This window comes from Rhinolophus sinicus, chromosome 17, assembly GCF_057876585.1.
Source record: "Rhinolophus sinicus isolate RSI-liver-muscle chromosome 17, RSI-T2T, whole genome shotgun sequence".
NCBI classification, from domain to species: domain Eukaryota; kingdom Metazoa; phylum Chordata; class Mammalia; order Chiroptera; family Rhinolophidae; genus Rhinolophus; species Rhinolophus sinicus.
In genome coordinates, this window is record NC_142517.1 from 150,323,833 (window position 1) to 150,344,202 (window position 20,370).

General features: G+C 42.2%; 1 protein-coding gene across 5 annotated transcripts in view; it reads left to right on the forward strand.

Moving 5' to 3' along the window:
- The window catches only part of TANC1 (tetratricopeptide repeat, ankyrin repeat and coiled-coil containing 1), a 218,548-nt gene that overhangs the window by 33,328 nt on the left and 164,850 nt on the right, over positions 1 to 20,370 (forward strand). For 3 of the 5 annotated variants that reach the window (XM_019727214.3, XM_088794245.1, XM_019727215.3), the window contains one exon: positions 19,088 to 19,196. The exons of the other annotated variants lie outside the window; for them this stretch is intronic. The gene's annotated coding sequence lies outside the window, so the exon portion shown is untranslated. The remainder of the gene's footprint in view (positions 1 to 19,087; positions 19,197 to 20,370) is intronic. 5 annotated transcript variants of the gene reach the window in all.

Sequence of the window (20,370 nt, forward strand, 5' to 3'; positions counted from 1 at the left end):
CCTTAATTTTCCATAAAAGAGGCTTAGTCACTCTCATAAATAGCTGGTTGATGTGTTTGTGTCTTAGATGGGGGATCTGAGAAACTGTGATAGTCGGCAAATACTTAGAAGCAACAGAGATAGAATTAGAAACTGATAAAATAAGTATTTGGGGTTGCTGGGAGTCCTTGAGAAAAGTGACCTCACTGAAAGAGTGACTCAAGGAAAAGTTATACTGATTCCAGAAACATTACTCATTACGGGAATGCAACTGGGCCCTTCCTCACCCTTTGAATGAGAAGCCGTGGGAGCGTCAATGGAGGGCCTGGTCTACAAAAGGGGTGCCCGTGAACCCCGCGAGCCCTCCTCACCATTGATGGTGTCGTAAGGAAAGAGTTAATACTAACACATGGCTCTAGTGGACAGATTATAATCTGCCAATTCTGTTTCAAGGATGTGGGAAGGAAATGATATTTAGAACTGTGTGTTTGTAGAAATGAATGAAAGCATTCAACATTTTTGTCTGAGCGACTTTTGGCAGATCACTTGTTCACACTGGGTCTCCATTTCCTCATCTAAAGGTAAAAGAAAGGTTTATTGGAATAATGTCCTAAAGCCTCTTCTGGTTCTAAATGAGTATGTCCATTCTGAATAGATGAAAGTAGGAGGTGACATTAAACACTACCTACAGTGTATGTTCCACGTACATTATGTGCTACAGCTCATTTAATCCTCATTATTGCATTCACTCCATAAGTCAGACCCGGGAGGTAGGGATATCACGATTCCCATTTTACAAATGACGGTGAGGAGCACGATCACATGCACTCAGCTACTACTAGTAAGTGGCTGAGCTGAACATGTGATGACAAATGGTCAGAATAATAGTAACAGTGATTCATCTATGTTTTGAATGAAATGAAAACAAGTCAGTGTTTTGGGTGTTAGAATTGTTCTGTTTCCTCACAGGTTACTTAGAAGCAAAATAACATTTTCGAAGATAGAAAGATATCAAATTCTACCCTCGAAGAGGAAAAACTCATTTTTGGTATTATTAGAATTAGGGGGCAGTAAATGACACCCCGGTTTTCCTGTCTGTCTGAATTCTGAACTGGGTCTGATAGAAATGGGTGAAAGAAGACGTCAGGAATTCAGATTGCAACATGTTTTTTACTGACAGAACGAATATTGGAGAATATGACTTAAATAGGTGTCAACAGTGGGCTTCCTAGTACTGAATTCCACAATAGTCAGTCTTGCCTGGCTGCGCACAGGCGGTGCTGGATGGTTAAGGCTTTCCCACATGGAGGCCTGCTCCCATACAGCCAGAATGTTTGAGAAGACCGAAATGTGTGCGTCCAGAGGGTAGCTTGGCACCAAGAGAGTAACTGGTTCCCTGTCCCTAGTTTCTGTTCCCAAGCTTCAAGGATTAGATAAGTCATTAGGGCTTCTAGAAAGGGGTGAGTGAGGGGCAGGAGAGAGGCCCAGACGGTAAACCAGTGGCCTGGTCTCCACACAAAAGGACACAGGAACCAGTCAGACCCCCCCACCCTTTGCTCCCCACCAATAGCAAATGCTCTTCTGTTTCTCAAGGCCTACAACATTCTAGATAAATTGTTTTCTTCCACTTGAGAGACTGGCTTTTACAAAAGTGAAGTTGGATTTCGAAATAAAGCAAAACAAAAAAGCCCCTAACCATAGTGTTTTTGCTGAGGCCGACATGGCTGTTGTTTCCATTTTAGTAGAAGTCAAAGCAAAATGTTCTGGCATGTATTATTCACTCCATGTTCTAAGAAAGTCACTGTAATTGATTGTGCTACTAGCAAGGTCTTTCAGAAACTGAATTCAAACACATGCCTTTGGAACTTTAAAATAACTTGGTCTTCTAGATTTTTTTGAGAGACGGTAAATAGATCGAAAACTTCAGGTAAATAAAAGCTGCTCCTTTCCATATAGCTGCTGAAGTCTGCCGTGTAGGAGACCCAGTTTTAAAGTTGTTCTCTCTCCTCACGCTATGTTTTCCTAAGAGTAATGGAAGATATTCAGACTGAAAATTATTGTGGGCAACTGGCTTGTCATTTTCTAAAGTAACATTTTTATTCAACAAATTTGCCCAACTAAGTTATTCATAGGGATTACAAAACTTGTCATTTAGAGTAGAAGTTGGGATATTCAGGTCATTTAGAAGGCTGTGGTTAAAAATAAAATGACCTAAATATATAGCTCTACTTTTTTTTTTTTTTTAAGGGAAATTTAAGCTTTTAATTTTTGTTTGACATTGGTTCTAATTCTGTTTCTATTGGGAATGTAAGTAGCTACTCTTTCAGTGTTCTAAATAAAGGCAATTCCTTCTTCTTGTTGGTTCTTTCTCATCGTATATATGGCACTATGTTTCAGCTAGATTGCGTACACTCTGTATCCTTTCTGATACATGATGGGTATACACGTGAGTGACAGAAACTGGAGAAGATGGTAAGCAAATGACTCTTCAAGAAAAATTGACGATGTTTGTTCCTTACTTGTTCAGATCACTTCTTTTATATTTTAAAAGAAGGAGCATTTGAAATGTGAATGTGTCCCAGTCTGCTTTTAGGCAGTAACTGGAGCATAAAATGTTGAAAATCAATTATGTATTTAGGGAGATGAAACGGGCTGACGTATTGAAGGCATATTGTATTCTGTTTGGTGGATAAAGCAGAGCAGTTACGTCATATTCCTGCAGTAAAATTGTGTCCCAAGGGGGTGAGACACAGAGGATAACACATCCTAATGTACCCGAACTTCACAGAACATGGGAGTATTAATAATGTACTTGCTATTTGTCCTGGGAAAAAAAGTCCTGTCTTAAACTTTGGCTCTGCTGTTTTGCTTGTTGGCTGATAAGTAAAGAATTTGGGCTTTTTTTTTTTTTTTTTTTTAATACATTCTTGGCTCTGATTTATAGCAGTGTGGTCAATTTGCAATGCATTATACATTCTCTGTGCTAGTTAGGTGGTAAGATCTTTGTAGGAGAGGACAGAGAGTTTTAGATTTCTTCTGTCACCCAGTGTGCCCAACACAGTGCTGACTAGCTACCTAGTTGTTTATCGATGTGGATACTTGTGTGGGTGTTGTCTCACGTCCACTTGATAGGAGAGGCCCCAGAGCACTCGGTTGTGTTGAGTCTAAGGCCACATGGTTGGTAAATAGCCGTATTCGTCTGCTAAGGCTGCCATAACAAAATACCCCAGACTGGGTGGTTTACGCAACAGAAATGTATTGTCTCACAGTTCTGGAGGCTGGAAGTCCAAGGTCAAGGTGTCAGCAGGGCTGGGTCCTTCAGGAGGGCTGTGAGGGAAGGATGTGTTCCAGGCCTCCCTCCTTGGCTTGTAGATGCCTGTCTTCTCCCTCTGTCTCTTCACATCATCTTCTCTCTATGTGCGTCTGTCTCTGTATCCAAATTTTCCATTTTTATAAGGACACCAGTCGTATTATATTAGGGCCCACCCTAATGATCTTATTGTAACTTGATTACATCTATAAGATGCTGTCTTCAAATCAGGTCCCATTCTGAGAAGCTGGGTTCGGATTTGAACATGAATTTTGGGGGTACACAATTCAGCCCATTGTAGCAGCAGGCCTGGGCTTGCACTCTCTTTTTGTCTCCTAATTCAATAACTTTCCCAGCCCTGTTTAATATTTCTTGCTTAGTTCATATGCAGCTTGGGCAGGAAAGGCCAAACCTTCTATTCACAGAAATACCAATTCTTCTCCTTGTAGTTTCCTGCCATGCTCGTTTATACTGAAGCCATTTCTTAGATGATGATAGTTTTTCTTGAGGCTGGTTTTTTTTTAGCGTGTTTTAAAAACATTTATCTTCTCCTCCTTTGATCCCTGAAGTATAAAAATACTTGTCATTTGATGTACACATTGGTTTTAAAGAGAGATAAACTGTTTATTTTGCCTATGATCTTTTCCCTTTTAGTCTTTTTGGACTACATTTTTTGTCTTAGCAGAGGGAAATGATCATCAGTGTTTTAGTTTAAATATAGGACATACAGCCACTTGTAGTTGGCCTCTTAATTATCTGGCAGCAGTGGGAAGCAAGGTACCAGGTAGTTCCCCCACCCTAAGTTTGGGTTGGTATTCAGAATGTAATATTTAAAAGATGAAATATATTGCTATATACTATCATTTTGAATTCTCAGTAATATTTAAAGGACTCTTTCTTGCCAAACAATGTTTGTGCCAAAAAGGCATCAGTTTATTTAAGAAATTTCCAAGTGTGGTACAGTTTCTTCTCAGAGAGAGATAGGTGTTGTTTGCCTGACTCAAGATAAACTCATAGGGGATGGTCCTATAAATGTTAGGAAAGAAATATTTGCAGTGATTCTGAGTTGGAAGACTGGAAATACATACTGGATATACCGTGTGGGGTGTGTGTGTGTGTGTGTGTGTGTGTGTGTGTGTGCACTTCTCAGGTTAAATGCGATTTTCAAAATAGTTTTACATTTGCTTATATTGTATATACTTTTTTTTTAATGAAGGAAAGATACCAAAGAAAGCGACAGTATGTAGAAATTTAAAAATAAGACCCTAATTGAAATGGTTTGGGACATTCTCTTGTGGGTATTGATTTACAGCCGGGCAGGACTCAGTGTGTATGTGTGTTTTGAATGCCATTTTGAACAGGTGTGGAGATCAAAACCTCTTGTCACTGTTGCCCAGCATCCCACAATTCAAAGGCAGCCAGTTACATAGTGCTTGGCAGGAAGCCTCCCGTTTGGTATATTTGTGAGGGAAAAGAGAGAATGAGGTGTCTATGTGGAGCCTTTTATAATGAAGGAAGATCAGCCCGACTGCTATAAGCAGGTATGAAAAGTCTGTCCCACCAGCTTGGTACTATATTTGCTACAGATGCATTCCCATGAGGTGTCCAGATTAAGAAGAAAGCCCACTGTTGTGCTGCACAGCTGTTAAAATAGTTAATACTGTTCTTCCTAAACTATTACGGGAAATGCAGTATGTATTTGGCTTTTGGGAACATGAACTTAGAGTGCAGTTGAGGTTTTTGCCATCATTAACAACTTAATTCTAGCACGTGGCAGCAGACCAAATTATACTGGATCTAGTACTTCATTTAAAAAAAATTGTGCTAAAATATACATAACAATACAGATGTCATATTATAAAGATGTACACCTGAAACTTATATAATGTTATTAACCAATGTCACCCCAATACATTTAATTAAAAAACGAAAAACAATAGGCATGCATGCAAACATTAATAAAGTAAAATAAAATATACATAACAGAATTTCCATCTTAACCATTTTTAAGTGTTTAGTTCAGTGGCATTAAGTACATTCAAATTGTTGTACAATCATCACTGCCATCCATTTCCAGACCTTTTCATCACTCCCAGGAGAGACTCTCCAGCCATCATACAATAACTCCCCATTCTCCTCTTCCTCTGCCTCTCTAACCTCTGTCCTACGTTCTGTTTTGTGACTTTGCCTCTTTTAGGTACCTCATACAGGTGAAATCATATGTGTCCTTTGTGTCTGGTGGATCAAGTGATTCTTACGTTGTATCTGAACAGCTCTCACCATATGCCATGTTCTTTGTGATCCTAAAATACTTTAGTAGATTACTTTAGAATATTAAAGTTCTAGGACAGAAGTTTGAAACACATATACCTTCAGGGACCAGAAAGTGGTAACACCTAATATTTATAAAGCAGTTGCTATGTATCAGACACAGATCTAAGCACTGTGCAGGTAACAACACGTTTCCTCTCACATCTGCCCAGTGAGTTAAATACTATTAATACCCCAGTTTTGCAGATGAGAAACTAAGAGATGAACTACTTGCCTAAGATAACCATGGCTAGCATGTAGCAGAGTGGAAATTCCACCTCAATGGTCTCTGCTCCAAGAGCATGAGCAATTCAGCAGCTCCTTGGTTGTGCGCAGGAGAAGTGGGCAAAGAAAAAGGGATCCGATCCTAACCCTAACCCCTAACCCTAACCCTAAGAGCCAGCGAGGGAGTGAGCTGATGGTAAATGGCAACCTATCCTCAGCCCTACTGTCGGGGTTAATTAAAGGAACAGTGGAGATGGAGGTGCTACTTAGCTAGGTGCTACTCAAGCAGGTTGTTGCTGAGCAGGAATGCAGGCTTAATGCTGCTGGCACTTGCAAATTTCCAGGAGAAGCTGGAACTGTCGATTTTAAGTGTTGGCAACCTAACTTGATGACAAACAAAAACAAAGCCAATGGGCCAGGCAGAGAATCTGTGGCTCAATAGTTTGAGACCTTTGCTCTGGAGGTTTCAGAATAACCTTTTACTTATCCAGGCCCCTCCACAGTGTGTACCCCTGAGTCACTCATGACTTGCCATTGTTTGGATCCAGAGGCAGGGTCTTGCTGATCTTTGTGTCCCCAGCTGCCACTTTCATATAGCAATTTTCAGTAAATGTGTGCTGAGCGAGCGAGTCTTTACAGCACTCATGATTTCTTCCCTCCTGCTGCCAAGGGTTCACTGAAAGTCTAATTTAAAACAAAACAAAGCTAGTCGATTTTGAGAAGCTTATGTCCTTTCATGTAGGGCTTCGTAATTTATTGTTTCATTTTGGGCTCCTTTGATTTAACAATGCTGATTGAAATAGGACTTTAAAGTGTGTTTTTTTTGTTTGTTTTCCTTTAGAAAAATCCCACCAAAGACATGCAAATATATGCTGTATATAACACATAACGAACCTGAACCTTCTTATTGTAATAACAGCTGCCAGCACTTATGACATGCTTACTGAATGCTACCCACTGTGTTCAGGAATTTACGTGCCTTCTTTCTTGTAATTCAGAGTCAATCAATTAAGAATATGTGGATTTAGACTGAATTTTAGAATTGGAAGGGCTTAAACACATCTAATCCAGTTGGCTGACGTTGCATATGAAGGGTCAGGGCCAACAAATTTATGAGACTAGAGCAAGGTCATACATCTGTTTCATGGTACAGCCCAAGCCCTTTGGACACACACATCTGTCGAGTCGTATAGACATAACCCTCTTGGATACACACATCTGTGTGTACTATAGCCAGTGCCTCCTTTTTTCTGCCCTCCCATCTAATTGTCTTTTTCTAAACACTGTAGTGCCTCTACTTTTATATTTCCATCATCTGTTGGAAAAACAGGGCTTGTTACGTTAAAATGTAATAATGTGTTATCACTCATATACACAGCTTCTGGGCTATGGATACCAGAGTATTTGAAATGGTTTGCTAGCACAGATGTGTTTTTGGACCATCTGTTGTACTTTGTGAGATGCCTGGAGTCTGGAATGAGAAGAGGCTAAGAAATGAGACTCAAATTCTTACTCATTAGCACAGGACCCTAAACTGAAAGATCTGATCATCTTTCAGATAATACTAGAAATGAGAATGTTAGGAGAATGTTTAACTTAAAATAGGTAATTTACATATTGAATGATATAGTAATCACCACATTCATCTAATATTTGACCCTTTGCCCATACTTTGGAAGATGTCAGCCAGCATAATCTGAATTCCTGAGCCTGGTTCCTCCTTTTTTGCCCCCTTCCTTTTTAAATCCATGTTTGAAGTTGGAAGGCAAGGTTTGGACCTTTTTTCTCATGCAAATGAAAATTATTAAGGCTTTTCTTTTTAAAAGTTATTTTCCCAATGACAAAAGTAATCTATGCTTCTGGTACAATTTTTTTTTCCCCTAAACACAGAAAAGCAATTTTACCATTCAGCAATCTACTGCAGACATTTAAAATAAAATAGTAAATTTAATTTTATGGAACTTGAACAGCATACAGCTGAAAATTAAAACTGAAGGAATTGCTGAACTTAAGATAAATGATTTTTTCAAATTTAATGTCTCTCACACACATTTAAAAGATTGCTCTAAAGTTAAAAAAATAAAGTATATGAAGGAAATTGACAAGCCAGCACAATAATCCAAATGACTGTGACTTCAGAGTTCTTGTTTTTTCTACTTTACCGTATTGTCTACACGCAAGAGAAGGATAAGCAGTACAGAGTGGTGATAATTAAAGGCTGGCGTGTGTGATACAGGCCATGAGTCAAAGTTTGAGGAGGACTGGAGAGGGGAGTTGTAAACTCCCATTTAAAAAATTGAAAACGGAAGAGAGCTGAAAAATTTTCCTAGAGAAATTAATAGAGCAATCAGTATCTTTTTCATCATTTTGAAACTGTACAGGAAAAAAGTTCTGCTACTTAAAAATAGGTTTGAAAACCCTGGATATATGTTATTTTTATTTGCTTACACCAGCCTTGGGAGGTAGTCCTACTTGGATCATTGAAGACGTGAAGGCGAATGGAGGGGAGGTGATGTGAATCCCTTGGGTTGACACCGCTTGACAGGGGAGTGGCCAGAGTACCCCGTTTCTCAGCTGGTGCTCTTAGCGGTCTATTCCTCAGGCAGGAGATGTAGGTATTGCACAGGTACAATTATACATCCCTGGCAGTCTTGTTTTCCTGAGCACAGTTGCAGTTTTGGAACTAAGCAGAAAAGTCCTCTGCGCAGTCCAGAACAGTGAGTTCATGTGTGTTGTGTTATATGCACCTTTTTCCTTAGTGTGTGCCCGGGGTCTCTTTTCTTTTAACTGGAGGCCATTTGAACTGTGAACACTGATGTGTGTTTAGGGGTTCTAGCCACAAGAAATGCCAATCTGGAAATGAGAAGTGGAGGCAGGCTGGAGGAGTCGGTATGTTTGGCTGTGTAAGGACGTCAGCTTGGGGAGAACACATGCTGTGCAGTCTGATAGACCTTTCTAAGATCCGTTGGCAAGATCCCTTGCATCACTGGGTTTTTGCTGATGACTCAGGGCTAGGTCTTGTTAAATGCCAGAAATATTTATCTGGTGCATGCTATGTACTGGCCCTTAGGCATATGATGATAAACAAATTAGGGTCTCCTTCTTACTCACAGACTATGAGGGCAGATGGTTTCATATGCAAATACAAAACCATGTAATAAGGGGTACATAACAGAGATGAATGGGATATAGTGGAAGCACAGGGAAGTTGAGACCTCTGCTTTGGAGAGAATTGGACGGAAAGTGGGGGGTGGGGAATAAATAGGCGTTGTCCAGGTAGAGCAAAAGGACATTCCAGGTAGAGCGATCTGTGTATTCCAGCTACCTAATAAGGTGGCTGGCATCTGGGTAGTAAATGTTAGAGACAGTTTGACTGTAATAGGTAACCTGGGGCTTTTAAAAGTCATTACAGAGATCGTCAAAAACATACAAGTCGTGAGGCATATAATGAACAGCTATGTGCAGATCAACCAGCTTCACAAATACTAACATTTTGCCAATCTTCTTTGACTACTCCTGCATTGTATTTTCACTTGTAAAGAGTTCAGTGTGCATCTCTAACTGATAAGGAAAGATTCCCATCCCACCTCCATGCCGTTAGCACACAATAAAATAAGGGTAATTCCCTAATACCCATCCAATACCACTCCGTATCCCCTATTAACACAGGTTTTATACTTAAAGGGAACAGTTTCATGATCTAAAATATTCATTTATTTAGCACACCTAATTTTTCAGGGATGTTGACTAAGTGGGACATTAATGCCATGTTTTTATTTTTTTTCTTTAGAATGTTATACAGTTTACCTGGTCTTATTTCTGATCGTTTTAACTTAGACTGGCCCTGATGGAGGGCTGTGCCTTTTAACTTTTTATATTACTTATTTATCGTCATAGCAAGGCCTTTTCTAGGATTCGAAAAGCACTCAGACTCTGAGGGCTAGGTTATAAATGGTTTAGGGTACTCTGACCAGCTAGCTCCTTGGGTTTGCTTCAGTTTTCAGCTGTCAGGGTTTTTAGTTCATGATTGGAAGTGTGGAGTTAATTCTATACGAGACTACCACTGCAGCCTTTGAAAGCTATTTCCTCGCATGCCTTCTTGGTTTATTCTGTACTCAGGTGCCAGGCTTGTTGCGGTCTCTACAGGTTCAACTTGCCTCCCGGGATTGGCCTCGGCGGCCCTCCATTTTGATGTATCCTCAACTACTTCAGCCTTCTTTGGTTCCCTGTCCCCTCTCCGTTCCTCCTACCCTGAACTCTAGCCTTTAATTATTTGCTAATCTAAATCGTTTATAATTCTCTTGTATGTAAAGAGTATGAAGCAGTAGAACGGATGGGAACTGTGGAGCCAGCATAATCTGAATTCCTGAGCCTGTTTCCTCCTTTTTTTCCCCTCCTTTTAAAAAATTGTGAATATATATATATATATATATATATATATATATATATATATATCATGAGATCTAGCCTCTTAACAAGATTTTAAGTGTACAGTGCAGTATTATTAACTGTAAGCAAATGTCTAGCCTTTTTCTTCTTGCGTCACTGAAACTTTATACCCATTGAACATGTCCCCATTTCCCCCTTCCCTCAGCCCCTGGCAATCACCATTTTACTTTCTGCTTCTGTAAGTTTGACTACTTTAGATACCTCATCTGAGTTGGAATCATCCAGTATTTGACCTTCTGTGACTGGCTTGTTTCACTTAACATAAGGTCCTCAAGATTTGTCCATGGTGTAGCATGTGACAGAATTTCCTCCTTTCTTGAAGGCTGAATAATATTCCATTGTACGCATATACCACACTTTCTTTATCCATTTATCTGTCAATGGACATTTAGGTTGCTTCTACATCTTGGCTGCTATGACTAATGCTGTACTGAACATGGCAGTGCAAATGTCTTTTGGGATCCTGATTTCAATTCTTTTGGAGAAATACCCCAAAGTAGGATTGCTGGATCATATACCTATTTTTTTGTTGTTTTTTAGGTTTGTAATATGGAACTCATGTGCCATGTACTTCGTGACATACAGAGTGGGTCCTCTTCTGTCACGAGTCATTGGGCAGCTGCTCTTGTTCATGTATATTCACTGTGCTTTTGTCATAGGTAGCACTTCTTGCTTTACTAACGCCTTACTGTTTTTGACCGTGTGTCCAGTAACTTTGAGAATTAGTTTGGAGAAAAGTCATCACTTTCTGAAAAAAAAAAAAAAAGAAAAGAAAGAAAAAAAAAACAAACTTTTATTCATTGGTCACTCACAACAGCTGTGTCGTTGAGGAAGTGTTGACACTGCTTTTGGTTTTTAAATGACTGTGTGTTATTCCTTCCCAGGACTGAAAAAATTGCAAGGTTGGAATTTTCAGGATTGTTAACAAGATCAAAAAACAAAGATATAAAGCCAAGGGGGAAAATTATGTCTACAAAATAGTGGTAGAAAGCAGAAAATGTTAGAATTCTGTAGAAAATGATAGGTATTGCAAAAAATAAGCTTTGACCAGAAAATGAAGTTTGCTGGTGTTCATGTTATTTTGAAGTGAAAGACAGTTTAGCCAGCTAGGGTTTTTAATATTGTCTGATTTTTTTTAAGGATATTGATAAAAAATGTACATATACATTTAGCTGTTTTAAATAGGAGTTTTAGAAGGCGACTTAATTTCCAAGGAGAGAAGAATTTTGGGTTACTTTCATATTTGTAATTCCAGTAGCCATAGGTTTAACTTTGAAGTGGTTTATAAAAAGCCCTCTGATTTCCTTCCATCCAGGGAAGACACAGTTGTAGTCATTTCTCTGATACTCACCCGGTTTCACCTTAGAACCATTGAGACGGTGCTGTGGCTTCAGCGTAACCTGTCAACAGGAGGGTTTCTCAGGGGGAAGATATATCCTATTTTCTCTTGCTTGGTTGATGTTTTGTTGCTGGGGTTTTAATTTTCGATAGGGTAGGATCCAAATCTTGTGACTTATTTGTGATCTGAGTCATTTCCTAGTGAGGCCCAATTTGGGCCTGGAACTCCCCCGCCCAGGGGTGGGGGACATGTGGTGAAGGCAGCAGACCTGGCGTTTGCAGCTGGGAAGAAGTCCAGCGTGCCAGGGGGAAAGCACAGAGGTCTTCAGTGCTAGTGGCCTGGGAGATGAGAGGGAGGGGTGGCCCAGGGCATCAGAGTCGCCTGGCATGGGTACCCATGTGCCCTGACCCGCTGGGGCCATGTGGGTTCAGGGTAGACCTGCAGTGGGGGATGTCCAAGACAAGGCAGCACCTCCGCCCCCAAGGGACTTGCAGATGATCAAGAGAGGGGCTTGGGCTCGCTTATCATGACTGGGTTAGCGGGTGAGTGAGGCTTGTGGAATGCAGGAGAAAGAAGCTGAGTTATTACACGCAAGGTCAGAGCTTGTTAAGCAGCAAGAGCAACTTAGCCCGAGCTGTTTAAATCTCTAGTCTAGAAATTTCCGCCGGATTGAGCTGGGGAGGGGAAGATGGGGGCGAGGGTCAAGAGGCTTCAGCTGTGGGGAAGGAAGGGTTGTAGAAGCTGAAAACAGCAGGCTCGGCCTGGGAGCCCTGGGCAGCCTAGACCTAACGAGAGAGATTTTCAGTACCCTGGTTGGGTCATTGTAGCCTGTTTATAAACAAATGCATCTTAGAGTGTAACTCGCATGCTCAGAAATGAGTTTAAAACAAGACTGAGAATTACTTTTGGGAATCTGGAAGTAAATTGAGTTTTTAACTCAGTTTAGATAAAAAAAATTCCTTGGACCAAGTGTAAATCATAACCTTATATTATAGAACTACAAGTTAAATTCATTAAGGTACTGTCTTTACTAAACCTGAAGCAAATCAATACTTTTGAATGCTGTTACTTACCAGACATGAATATGAAGCGACCCAATATCTGTCCTGAATAGATGAATGATTGAAGCTATTTGAAATTAGGTTGCTTTAGATCAAGGAAAAACTCACCCTAACCTTTGTGGTTCACATAGCCACACACAATGGTGCAGGATTTATTCCTTGGCTCTATGTCCCTTACAGATTAGATTCCAAGATAAACCGAAGCTTGCCCCATTGATTACCGAATCTAACATTTAAACCTAGTTCTCCCTTTTTTTTTTTTTTTTTACTCTATAAGAAAGTAAGAAAACCAGTACCTTTAAAGGTTATAGAAATGCGTGGGCTGTTTTAAAACACTCATTTAATCGCCTCCCTTCTTACAGTCATCTGGCTGTAGGGCTTCCAGACAGATTGAACTGGCAGAGGGTCTCCAGGCATTAGCTGCGACATGTGGAGATGGGGGCATGGTGTCCATACAAAGATGCAGTGCTTCTGCTCAGGGAAGTTTCTAATCTGATGAGGAACTTTACTCACAAATACCACAAGAAAAGGTCGATGGGAAGCGATGAGTCTGTGGCGAGTTGAGAGTAGCTAGATAGAGGTTCCTTGTCAGAATGGCAATGCTGAGGGTTGTTTGCCTGCCTTTGAAAGTCTGTCCCTGTGTTCAGGGCTATTGGAGACCACAGAGAGACAGTACATTTGTGGGGACAGAGCCCCAGAGAGCAGTTTCCAGGCTCTCGGCCTCACGTGGAAAGGTGCTGGCTCCGGCTCGGGTAGTAGATGGCCATCAGCTGTGACTAGTTGGCCATCAGCTGTAACCAGTTAGCCATTAGCCACTGATATAACTGCCGTGGCTGAGCTAGCAAGCGTGGATTGCAGTTAGCAAGTGGGGTTGGTTGGTAGAAAAGCTGACGGGAGGTTGCGGATCATGTGGCTCCTGCTTCCTACGTCTCCAACCCAGCCGCCAGCGAGAATATAGCGGTATGACTCCCCTATCTATGGCTCCGTGGGTGTTCCTTTTTGGCCTCACCATATCCTGCGTTTTTATGTGGGGAGCGGGATCAGAGACCCTGCATGACGACATTGCAGTTGGATGCAGTGCCCATTCCTTTTTTTTTGAGAACTTGGGTCTTAGGGACTGAGGTTGGTTTGGACATATGGGCATCTTCTCCGCCAGATGTAGTGGCTGGAGGGCCACTGAAAGTGTAATAACGTTTTCTTCGTGCCCTGGGTAATCTCAGAGCCACTAATGGTGCTTTGGAATGCTTTGTTTTGGTGTTCTCGGACACTTTGGGGGATTGAAATGCTATTTAAACTCTAAAAGCCTGTAACCTACTGTTTGGGATTTATAAGTTGTCTCCTGTCAGTCATACGTAGCTTCTCTGGTCTGTCATTGTATCTTGATCTAGCAGTTGTTCTCCACCCTCTTAATTTATGGTGACCTGGGAAAACAAATATTTCCCTCCTGTTAGCACTGTATCTAAAGTTTGGGTAAAATAGTTCTCAGATTGGGGCCTGGGAAAGAGGTGTTGGATAGAGATGGGAGAGGTTGGGAAGTTCTCTTCTGAACTGTGAATTTAGTCTCGATTTTGGCAGCTGGAAAGGCTAAATAAATTTGGTTTCAATCTGTTTACTGGATAGTTGAGGTTGCTGGCTTATGACTTCAGTCTTTCTCCTCTCCCCCACTACTATTAAATCTTTCCCGTCCTTGCCAGGTTTGTTATAGAAAAGAGAGAATGAAAATTTTCTCAGAGAAAATGAGAAGAAGGTGAATGAAAGAAAACCTGGTTTGTCAGTCAGCCACTCACTGTTCTTGAAACCTGAGATGTACGGAGCCCTGTGAAAGATCCAGCGGGATGATGTGGGCCCTGCCTTCAAGGAGCTTAACGTTCAGTTGGGAGAGAAAACAAACAGACCTGAATCCCTCAGCTGAAATGTAGTAGAGGTTTTGCATCGGGTATGAGTTCAGAGAAGAGTGACTTGGGTCAGGAACGTGGAGCTAGCAGTGCTGGGATCCAAGTGGTACTTGAGTGGGTGGCCATGCAGTATACGTTGGAGAGACCAGACACATTGGGAGACCAAGGAGGAGGGTGCGGTGATGAAACCCCAGATAGGAAGTGGCAGAGGTTGTGGAGAGACTTAGCAGCACGTCTGATAAACCCTTTCAAAGGCAGAATCCGTGAGAGCTTGTGACTCGTTCACAAACTGTTGTGTCTCTGTGGTTGATTAAAATGCAGACTCTTGGGTTCTACTCCAGATGTTACGATTCCCTTCTTATTTAGTTGTGACTGGTGTCCAGGAATGGCCCGGGTCATTCTGGTACAGATGACAAAGGATGAATAAGGCAAAGCTGATTAACTTAACTCCCCCATGAGAGACAGAAATTGGAAAGAGGCATCCAAGCCTGATTTTTGTCATTATTACAGAACAGGCAGAGAGCAGGTCACTCTAAGAATTAAAGAACAGTGGAAGTGAGAACAGAATTAGCTCCTCAGCTGGAGATGGTGTTTTTGCAGTCCTCACCCTTCATCCAGGTCTGCTGCTTCTCTTTCGTTTCCAGTCGCTATCACATCTGAGAACATCATGATGCTAATTGAAATCAAGTTTGGGTTCAGCCCTCCTATGAACCAGCCGGTTTTATGCCTAGGAAAGCTCTGTTCTTTGGGCATTGTAACTCCAGGCAGAAATCCTATAGGGAGTGTGTGCATTGTCCGATTTACTGAGCAAGAAAATATGGTTAGTACTGTTATTAGAAGAACCTGGAGAAATCATAGTGGTAAATACAGTTGAGTAGTTTCTTCATGTGTTTAAGCCATCATATTAGAGCACTTCTCACATTGTAAATATTTGACATAGGAATGTTCTTTACAGATGAGCTTTGAATTGTGACCTCGTGCCAACTCGATGACAGGAGCCATTCAGGGCTTATTGAAGGAAAGACCCAGGCTGTCCCCATGCCTGTCTTTTCCCTCAGGGGAGGGTACGGTGCCTCCACACCCTGCACCCACCCAGTGATCATCACCGACAAGTTGTTCCTCACTTCAAATTCCTCCAGCTCTCCTCCCTTCCATTTGTCTTTTGCCTCCCACCCCTCTTTCAGGCATAAATATCCACCTCCAGATGAAAGAAGAGACCCTGGGAATAGGTCAGGGGTAGTGGTCTGCAGTCCTGCCTATGCATTTGAATCAGCTGGTCAGCTTTAAAAAGTACCAACATTTGGGCCTCGTCCCCAGAGATTTTAAGTCTTCGGGGCATCAGAATTTTTAAAGCCCTCTAGGAGATTCTGGGGGGTGGTGAGGATCAAAAATGACCTCAGTGTAGTCGGTAGATGTAACAGAACACCTGTCTCAAGGAAACCGCAAGATTTGAGATAGAAATAGGTATTTTTAAATAATGCCCTTTGGCCACTCAGGTCTCAGATGCAGGCTGGATCCCCACAGGGAGGTAGGGAGTTCTCCTTCTCCCTATTTTCCTCCTTTGTTCAAGCCTGCTTTCTATAAGCACCAGCATTCAAAATGAAACAAAGCGAAAACTGGAGCTTGCTTTTATTTGCTTTAGGGTTTCTGTGGTATTGTTTTCCACTCTGTCGTCAGAGTGGAAGGTGACCGGAGCCTCCTCACGAACTGAACTCTCAGATGCAGCCCATTGAGACGGAGTGGCCTCAGCACGCTGCCTCAGAACCTCTGGGCCTCGCTTTCTAGTAGAGCCTTACTCAGTGCTGCAGAGCCCTGCATACCCGCAGGAGATGGACTGTCTCATGAAATCCATGGTCTCATCGGTTCATGAATGCATACAGCAGTCTTTGTTTTGTCATCTGAGGAGGCCCAAGCTAAATTTTTACGAGGCTACTTGAGAGAGAAATTTTTTTTGTGTGTGTGTGTGAATTCTTAACTTCTGTTGGATAAACAACTTTGAAGCCTCTGTTGAGGGAAACCTGAATAATTCTTCTCAAAAGCATTTTAATGTTTATTTTTTTAAAGCCAATTGGAAATTAGATCTGAAAATAAAAAGCTAGTGATGGGCAATTGATGGTTATTCTGCTAGTCTCTAAACTCCTGTGTTTAGGTCCCATAAAAATTCCTTCGGCAAATATGTTTTGTCATCCTTTGCGTTTTACGTGAGAATATTTTGTGGCGTAATGCTTCTTTTTCAAAACTTTCTAGGGCCCAAGCTTTTGATTGTGCATTGAAAAGGCCTTTGAACAGAGGAATGCCAAAAAGTAAAAAAAATTCCATCTTTTTGCTAATTACCAATTCATTCTGAAGGACAAAAAAACCCGAAAACTCGGTGTGTAGTTTCTCTTCTGAGTCTGGTCAGTGAGTGATCTAACTGTAGTTATAAGTAACTTCTCAAACACCACTCAGAGTTTCTCTGGTCCTGTTGACCTCCCTTTTTCCTTCCTGTAATTACTGGATATGGCCCTTAAAACCCATGTAGGACCAAATACAGAATCTAAACTCTGTGATCTCATCACCACAAAAACAGGCTGTAGGGACAGTCCTTCTTCTCTCAGGAAGCCACCTCCCCTTGGGAACTCTGTAATTTATAGTGGTGCTTTTGGAGTCTTCAACTCAGAGAGGACTTTCCCCCTTGCCCTTACAGAAGTAGTGTAACCAATGGGTTGCTGTAGGTGGAGAAGAGAAAGTATGTGTGTGCATAACCTGTTACAGATCTGCTTTTCAGGGCACACATGTGGGTCCTCTGGGCAGAGGCTCTGCCTGACAGCGGCATGTTGCGGGTTGTGATGGTGACTGTTTTATATTGTCTGTCGGTTGTGGTTGGGACAGATGAGAAGCCTGCCTTTTCTGCTGAGGTGTGCTTTATGAAAAGAGCTTGGCTGTAGTACTTGTAGCAGCTGTGAGATGGATTCCCTCCCCAGAGGCCCAAGTCCTCTGTAAAGTGGCAGGTGGTCCTTTTTGTGAGCGGATACTAGGAGGATGCCTCAGATATTTGAGCTACTGTTCACCAGGTGGTGCTGTCCTGCAGTGAATGCTTACATGCTACCCAGTGAGGTCAGCAAGCTGGTGAAGGAAGGAGCTGGGGTGCTCAGAAGCCTGGGCAGCATTTGTTGCTGAACATGACATGAGGTTGCTGAACATGACATGAGGTCTTTTTGAGGAGGTGACACAAAGTGACCACCTGGTCCGTGTCACTTTCTTCTCTGCATTCTGCGTGAGTGAGAACTCAGCTGTCTATGAATTGAGGGGAAGACGGAACCTGTCCCCTGCATCACCTGGTTTCCTGCCAGAGAAAAGCTCCTGCACTTTGTTCTCGTCTTAGTAATCCTGGTGGGTAAGGGGAGCCTGTTTTCTAGAGCTCCTCAGTAAACAGACTTAAAAGGGAGAAACGGCCTCCCCCCAGCCTTTGCGTGCATAAACCTACCGGTGCTCCGCTGTCCTGCTGAGGGGATTTGGTTGGCCCAAACATGACTATCCATGTTTTTGTCCTTTTTGTCAGTGAAGTCCAGCAGTGTTGCTGGCAGCAAGGAATTGACTTGGGTAAGAGCCTGGTTGTCTGTATGTTTGAGCATAGATAGCACCCTCGAAAAAGAACATTTTTCTCGGATCGGTGTAGCAGTGAAAAGAATGTTTCCCAGGGACACAGACTGAGTCAGTGATGGGAAACCTCTTGTTGGAATCCTTCAGTCAATAAGCACGCACCGAGCATCTGCCTCTACTTCTGATAAGAGCAGGAGGGTGGTGTAGGAGACGGCAGGTGAGACCAGCCCTTGAGAAACTGGTAGAAGGGAAGGTCAAGGCAGAAGGAAGCCAATGCTAGAATACAGGTACCAGCAAAGTGTTCTGCATGCACAGTAAGGACAGGCGAGATGCTGTGGGGGTGGGGCGGCCCATACAGGTGATACTGGAGCTGTGCATGGAGGGTGACTAATTTCTACAGTGGGAGAGAGGTGTTTCAGGATGAGGGAACAGGGAGAGCAAAAGTGTGAAACTGGGCAATGTGTTCAGAAATGGTGAGAGAGCTGGGACCAGTGAGGACTGAGGCAGGAAATAGGGAATGAGGTATCTAGGAGAACTTCAGAACCCTAAGGGTTTTAGAGAGGTTCTTGGCTTCTTATCTTAAACCTTTGAAACATTTCATTGTGTATTGGGCTGCAAAGCCATTAGCATCACTTGGAGAAAACCTGAGATAGTGGAGGAGGTAAATGGGACGTAGGACCTTGCTCAAGATAAGGGGCTTTTGGTAAACGACCCTGGGCAGCTTGAACAGAAGGTATCAGAAGAAATGAGTTCTCTCAGGTTTGCCTCCCGGTCACCCTGCTTTTCCCTGGGGTGAGAGTATGTACATGTATGCTGATGTCTTTCCTCTCCATCATGGCTTCGTTGGGATTTTTAGGGAGCTTGTAACTGGTTTTAGAAAACTCGGTGCTTCTTGTCTCACTGTGTGAGTGTACTGACAGGTTTTCTTTTTTTCTAGTTTGCCTTCCAGCTTTCTGTGGTTGGCTTGTTCAGAGGAACTTGCCTGGTGCTCCCCAGTGACACAACCCCTCTCTGTTGCAAGCAAGTGGAGTCTGGGGTGAGGCGAGGTAAGTGAGACCTCTGAGGTGAGGGAGAATCTGTACTCAGACAGACCAAGTTTTCCAAGATATGCTATTTTCTGAAAAATTTGAGGGCTTCAAAGATAAATCAGGTTTTTATTGAAACAAATTTAAGGATCATTTTTTTTAAGAACTCAAGTGTCTAAATTACTATGTTAAAACTCTTTTAATAGTATGGATGCTTCAGTACATTCTTTCAAACCTTTTCTGATTTTACTTAATTGTTCCCACTTCAGGGTATTTTGCTCTTTTTATAGTGTCTGGCACAGTACTTTTCCATGGAAAGCATTTAATTTGAGTAAATGCCTTAATATTTTGCTTTACAGTTTGCATACATAGAGGTACAAGTGATAAAAACTTTGCAGATTTTTAATAATGTCAGACTGGCTGTGTGTTCTTTACCATTGTCATTCTCTTGTTCCCCATTCCCCGTGAAAAACTTTGTGAAGTTTAATCACAAGCCAGGAGACAAACAAGGTGATGTTTACAGCCTGCCTTATCCAATGACTCTTCCTAGATTGGTGTTGTAGGGTCACACCAGTTACAAGTGTCTTAGGTTCTGTCTCCTGTATATCCTGCACGCTGTCTTGTCAACTTATTCTGAGTTGTGTTGTTCCCTTCCCTCAGGTTTCAAGGAGGGTTTTCTAGTTGTGTGGCTTTAGGAACTTTAGGAAAAGTTGTTGAACTGCTCCTGTATTATGGTTTTGCTGTACTGTCATCCTACATGTAAACTGTGAAACAAAAAGACCTACTTCAAGGGGTTCGTGAGGCCAGAGACTCTTGATGGGTTGCGATTTTTGTTTTGTCTTTTTATTTGCATTCCTTACCTCCACTGTGTAGCATGTAGTAGGACTCAAATAGTCCCGTTTTCTTTGAGAGAGAGCATTGGCTCGACTGGAGTCGCCAGTCCCATCTGAAGTGAGCACAGCTGGGGCACGGCTCTTGCTGAGGCTCAGCTGCTCACAGTTGAGGCAGTGGATGGAGCAGCAGCCCCCGGAGGTCCTGGACAGAATGGCTGACTGGGGGTGCTGAAGACTCTGCCATTGAGCCCTTCTCTGGGGGTGTTGGAAATGCTCCTCCATAGGAGATGGGGACCAAGGTTAAATCTGCTTCCAAACCTTTGTGAACTCTTGAAACGTCCATGTGATGTGCAGGTGTACTT